The sequence below is a fragment of the Ambystoma mexicanum genome, chromosome 9, assembly GCF_040938575.1.
Source record: "Ambystoma mexicanum isolate Mex_15411 chromosome 9, UKY_AmexF1_1, whole genome shotgun sequence".
Classification (NCBI taxonomy): domain Eukaryota; kingdom Metazoa; phylum Chordata; class Amphibia; order Caudata; family Ambystomatidae; genus Ambystoma; species Ambystoma mexicanum.
The window spans coordinates 223902705-223909761 of NC_090931.1; positions in this window are offsets into that span (position 1 = coordinate 223902705).

The following is a 7057-nucleotide window of genomic DNA, read 5'->3' on the forward strand; positions in this document are numbered from 1 at the left end:
CCCCACCCCCCAGCAGTGCAGGGGCACCCTCCACCAGGCCCCCACCCATGTCTCCCACCCCCCACCCCCCAGCAGTGCAGGGGCACCCTCCACCAGGCCCCCACACATGTCTCCCACCCCCACCCCCCAGCAGTGCAGGGGCACCCTCCACCAGGCCCCCACCCATGTCTCCCACCCCCCCACCCCCCAGCAGTGCAGGGGCACCCTCCATCAGGCCCCCACCCATGTCTCCCACCCCCCACCCCCCAGCAGTGCAGGGGCACCCTCCACCAGGCCCCCACCCATGTCTCCCACCCCCTCCCGCCCCCCAGCAGTGCAGGGGCACCCTCCACCAGGCCCCCACCCATGTCTCCCACCCCCCCACCCCCCAGCAGTGCAGGGTCACCCTCCACCAGGCCCCCACCCATGTCTCCCACCCCCCCACCCCCCAGCAGTGCAGGGGTACCCTCCACCAGGCCCCCACCCATGTCTCCCACCCCCCCACCCCCCAGCAGTGCAGGGGCACCCACCACCAGGCCCCCACCCATGTCCAACTCATGTTCCCCAGCCAACATGTCATCACAATCTAGATCCCTGGTCCCTATGGTCAGCCTCCAAATGCAAAACACCCACCCGAGTATTGCATCCACCCACTCATAATTGGCAATTACATGACAGAACACCAATTGCAAGTTCCGAAACAAACACATTTCCCTCACATACACCCAATGGGTGTCAGTGAATCTCAAAACCCATATCATGATATGCATGAAACCAATGAGATGACACTACACATTGAAGTTTGATAAAAAATATGTATTAAAGGAAACATAAATAGAATCAAAAATAAAGAAACAGAAATGTGAATGTACAAAAATGAAAAGAAGCATATCCGTGAAAAAATGCAAAACTAAAAATCAAAATCCAAAGTAATGGTGTCCAAAGTCACTGTCCACAAAACAAAATCCAATGGGAAATAAAAAAGAAAGCCATTGCTCCATGGTTAAAATGTGAAAGAAAATGCTAGCGAATCGACTGAGAAAACAAAAAGCGGACAGGGCTATCAATAAGATTAATGACGAATCAGGCTCCCCCCTCACTCAACCGCAAGATATAGTCGGCCGATTTGCCAGGTTTTACTCGGACCTCTACACAACAGAAGGAAACGAGCACTCCTCGGCCATAGACCCATACCTACACACGCTCCCCCGACCACCAATATCGGAAGAACACCTAGGAGCACTAAACGGCCCAATCACCACCTTTGAAGTTAGTAGTGCAATCTCCAACTTAAAAGCAGGATCTGCCCCGGGGCAGGACGGCTACACTCCGGCCTTCTATAAAATCAATAGTACCTCTCTGACTCCCTTCCTCACTAAATTGTTCAACTCAATCTTGGAAACGGGCCAAGCCCCTCAATCATTTACTGAATCCATAATCATTGTCATCCCCAAGGAAGGTCGAGACCCCCTAGAATGTTCATCATACCGCCCCATTTCACTTATAAATGTAGACGCTAAAATTTACGCAAGCATACTAGCGGCACGGCTTGCGATTGTCCTGCCCCAGCAGATCCACACCGACCAGGTCGGGTACATAAGAGGAAGACAGGGGGCTGACAACATTAGGAAAACCCTGGATCTCATGGCAACGCTCAGGGAGGCAGGAGAGGGCCCACTCCTTCTATCCATCGATGCCGAAAAGGCATTTGATCGCGTGGAGTGGCCCTTCTTGAGGGCAGTACTGCGGTGGGCCGGTTTAGGAAGCACATGGATCCAGGGGGCCAAAGCACTTTACCATTCTGCCCAAGCTAGAGTATCCGTTAACGGTACCACCTCAACATTATTTACGCTCACACGAGGCACAAGACAGGGCTGCCCGCTGTCCCCTCTGATATACGCCTTAGTTATCGAACCACTCGCCCAGTCCTTAAGATTAAACCCCATAATACACGGAATTCCGCGCGGAGGAGAGGAATATAAATTAGCTATGTTTGCAGACGACATTCTATTATACCTCACCAGACCCACAGAATCTATTCCCGCCCTTTTTCAAGAATTATTTAGATATGGTGCCCTCTCGGGGTTCCGAGCCAACTTACTGAAAACCATAGCAGTCCCCCTCAAACCTAATATCAAATCACTAGAGCTCTTAAAGGAAGAGTGGGGATTCCTGGTACAACCCCACTCTGTCAGATATCTGGGCGTCAATATAACAGTCCCCATGACTAACCTATTTGAAGCCAACTACGTCCCTCTGTGGAAAACCATCCAGGCGGATGTACGGAGATGGACAAAGCTACCACTGTCCTGGGCTGCCCGTTTTACCTCCATAAAAATGAATGTACTACCCCGTCTATTGTTCCTGTTCCAATCCCTCCCTGTAATCGTCCCTAAACCATTCATGGTCGAAGTCAAACGGACACTCTTAAGATATCTATGGGCAAATGGGAAACCCAGAATCCCATACTCCACTCTGATTCAACCCAAAGAGTCAGGCGGAATGGGGTACCCAGACTTGGAGGAATATTATAAAGCATCTCAGCTCCGAGTTTTGTCGGACCACCTCTGGGAAAACCCAGAAAAGCAATGGGTAGCCATAGAGAACGATATCTTCACTCCGGTCACGTTGAGTGAATGGATGTGGGTCCCTCCAAAAGCGATGACCCGCAGAATAAAAGAACACCCAGTACTTAAAGTCTTATGGTCCCTATGGCGCCCTTCCCAAAAAATGAAAGGAGTCACTACTTGGCCATCTCCCCTTAGTTATATTTGGGCCCCCCCCATTCGCGACCTCATAGCAGAGGTGCATCACTTTCAACCATGGCTTGAGGCAGGATTAGCAAGAGCGGGCCAAATGTGGAAGGAAGGCAACTTTATCTCATATGAAGAAGCACGAGACCCGATGCGAGGTAATGAGGTGACCCCCATGCTATATCTGCAGCTACGAAGCGCCCTGAACGACGCAAGGTGGGGCACAAAGTTAAAGCGCTCCCTCACCCCATTTGAGCAAATATTAAGCGTTCCCCAAACAATGAAGGGCTTGATCTCACGAATGTATAGAGCTCTTCTCGCAAGAGGCCACTTGAAACGCCCCCAATCTGAAACCAAATGGGAACTAGAGTTAGGCCTCACAGATCAACCAAAAGCCTGGGATACTATCCATAGAGCGGTCTGGTCATCATCCACCTCAATGCAATATAAAATGCATAACGCCCGCCTATTAGTGAGGTGGCACTACACTCCCCAAAGATTGTCTAAGATGTTCCCGGGTACGTCTCCCCTCTGCTGGAGAGGCTGTGGAGAAAACAGCGACTACTGGCACCAATGGTGGGGCTGCCGGGAGGTGCAGGCATACTGGAAGGAGGTCTTAAGCTGGATACAAGTCATAGAGGGAATATCCAGAAATCAAACCCCGACCTTGGTCCTCTTTGGTGTGGAATTAGACGAAGATGGCTCCAATGTAATTCTTACACACATGCCCCGTAACCTATTGTTGGCAGCTAGGGTCTGTTTGACGATTAAGTGGAAATCCCCCTCCCTGCCAACAAAGAACGAATGGGTAACCATGGCACATGCCATTTATGAAATGGAAAGCCTCACAGCAGCCGTACAGGAATCCAAGAAAAATGTAAACGCGATATGGCTGCCCTTCCTAGAATTTTATTCAACGTACTGGGACACTGGGAAACGAAGTAATAGATACACGCCATTGTGACCAACAAATCACATGCAGAAGACTACCCTCGCCAGCTAGCGTGCCCCTCGTAAGAAAGCTAGCAAATATGACCCAGGGCTTTAAGCCTAGCACGCAAAATTCTCTATAAAAGTGGGAAAAAGTACCTCGTTATCTGTTTGTCAGGACTTATATAATTGACTATTGGAGCGCTTCCCCAGGGGTGGGCGGGGGGGGGAGGGGTGGGGGTGGGGGGAGGGGTACGGGTAGCAATTGTTGATTCATTTACTTGCAATCTCCATACTGTCTGATTATTTTCTTGTTCTAGCTCGTGGATTTCACAAGCATTCTAAGAGACAAGTGAGAGTGAAAAATGTAATGTAATATTTGGTACTCGTTGAAAAAAGAAAAACAATAAAAATGATTCAAAAAAAAAAATGTGAAAGAAAAATACAATCCAACAGTGAAATATGTACATACAAACAAGGCAGGGTCAATTATCCCAACAAAACAAAGGAAACCTATCTAACTACACTAACTAATAAAATAAACTATGTACAAAAATGTGGCCAATGTCCAAAAGGTCCAAAATAAATCCCCAAAAAAATGAAACCTAACACTACCTACATAACTATGTACAAGGGCAGCGGGCTAGTTTGACGGCTCACTTTTGGATGTCCCGGGCCAGGGCATCATCGAACTCCTGCTCAATGTCCCAGAGGCAGTCCTCCTCCATGGCCCCGAGGGTCCGCAGGGCCGTCGACGTGTCCACCTCCAAACCCCTGCGGATTGCCTCGAGGCACTCGGCCTGCCTCAGGGCCCTCCGCATGGAGTTCTCCGCCCTGACCATTGTGAGCCGTGCCTCTTCCGCCCGCTGCCGCTCCGCATCTATGGCGTGGCCCAACCGCTGCCACACGGAAGACACTCTCTGTCCTGGGTCCTCCTGCCCTCCGGCCGATGCCTGCCCCTCCGATGTTAAAGGCCCCGAGCCTTCATGGCTCCCACCACGTTGCTGCTGCAGCTGTGCCTCTGCTGTGCACTGCCTCCTGCTGCCTGCACATCCTCCACCGGCTGGGGTGCAGTCGTTTATGTGGCCACCCCTGCTGGACGTCCGACTCCCGACTGTGGCAGGGATGCCTCCTCCACCAGCCTGGCCGCACCGTCAGAGGCAGCTCCACAGGGCACCCAGGTGACTGATGGGTGGGAAGATGGCACGGAGGACGACTGACGCGTAGAGGGTTCAGTTGAGGAGGGGGTCGTAGCAAGCCCCATCATACGGAGGAATCCGGCCTGGGTGACCTGTCCCAGCAGGCTGACGTGGTCAACGAGCCATTCGAGATGACGTGCAGTCTCCTCATGAAAAGACTGCAGGTCACCTCGCATGGCCCGTTGACGCAACGCCACACCACTCAGAACAGGCTCAACCCGGACCCGGATAGCCACGTCCGCAGGCAGAGGAAGGCCAGTTGACGTGAGCTCATCCCCTGCCTGAAAACGGGTCTGGACGTAGGCATCCCTGCTGGTGCAAGATGATGCAGGGACAGGATCAGGGACAGGTTTGCACACAGGCACCTCCGCGGCGGCCTCTGCTGCCTCCTGTCCCTGGTCCTGCACTGCACTACTAGCACCAGTGGGATCCCCACCTCCAGACCCCGTCTCTGTTGCTTGCACGGCCTCCTCCTCCACCAAACCCCCCACCAACCTGGATGACTCCGTGCCATCTTCCCCTGTTGGGCCCTGTGGGGTCCCAGCTGCCCCTTCTGCTGCCGAGGAGTCCAACTCCAACCTCCGCCTCTTGGACCGCCCCCCGGCAGCTGCGGCCTGGGACGCGGCACCGGACTCCTCACTCCCCGACGAGATGACAACATGGGAAGGGAGCCGGGCCTTGCGTCTCCGGCTGGCGGTGGGATCCCCGCCGCTGTGCTCCACAGCACCTTCTCCGCCCTCTTCATCAGTTGACGCTGCAGACAGGGAGAAATAAAACACAGGCATCAGGGCACTGTACAATGGACACATACACACATGACAGTTGTACATGAGTGGCATTGGCAAACCTCAGACATGTCATCACAATCCCCAACACACATGTCATTTCAACTCGCACACATGAGCCATACCACAGCCATATCGCAACTGCCAGCACCATCCATACACATACAACAGCATGAGCAGGCAAAGGTGAGCCAGACATCACATGCAACACAGGAAGTGCACCACACATGTACACACACCACCACACTTGCATGCATGTTTACACCTCTGACAAGTGTCGCAGTGTTCAGATGGGCATCCATGTCACATCTGCCGATCAGGCTTCCACATACCGCTGTCACATGCATCCATGTTGCATCACTGTTGCACCCTTGTCAAATACACACAGATGCACATGTACACAGTGCTGATACATGCAGCTGAAAACAACATACATGCGTGACATCACGGACATGTCTACTTACATACACATTCATCCAAACATGTGTGCCCACACAACTGCATTTGGCATGCAGGCCTACACACACAAGCACCATCCATGTCTCACACATTCCAGCCCTCGCATGTGTTAGCCCCACGGCCCTGTACACCCCCACCCATACTCGACCCCATACAAACAGATGTGCAACCTGCACACTACTGAAAAATCACCACACGCACATCTCACAATCAGGATGCATGTACACTTACCGCTCGACTCCAGACGGGTCTGCCTCTCAAGGACCTGGACTTGGAGCGCTGGGGATATGCGTTCCAGGACCCTCATCTGTTCTTCCGACAAGTGGCCCCGGCGCCCCTTAGCATCCGCTGCCTTCAAGAGGCGCCAGGCCTTGTTCAGGGTCCTGGACCTGAAGTCCTCCCAGCGCTTCTTGACATGTTGTAAGTCGCGGACTGCCACCCCCTCCGCGTTGATGGCAGTCACAATGTCAGTCCAGATCCGAGTCCGTCCTTCCTTGTCGGCGCGGGAACTTCCGAAGAGGGCATCATACTGCCCCAGGACTTGCTCCACCAGGACACCAACTTCGGTGGCACTGAAGCTGGTGCCCCTCTGCCTCTCTGGCCGGGGGTTGTCAGTGGTCTCAGATGGTGTTTGCCCCAACATGACAACCCCAGAGGCAGGAGTGGGTGGCCAACTGGGTCCTGGGGCTGGGCTGTGGAGCGATGGAATCCCAGTCGGGAGTCTTCGGGTGGTCACAGTAACAGCACCCCTGGCTGATGTGCAGGCAGCAAATGGCAGGGCACGTGGGCAGCAGGCAGTCAAGCAGCAGCAGATGGCAGGTGGGAGCGTGCTCGGGGCTCTGGGGGGCAGTAGTTCGGCCTTCTGGGCAGGAGCGTGGTCTTCCGTGTGCTTACGCGTGGCCAGCTTGATACGGAGTGATTTGGCACGTGAAAATTCGGCACGTCAGCGTGT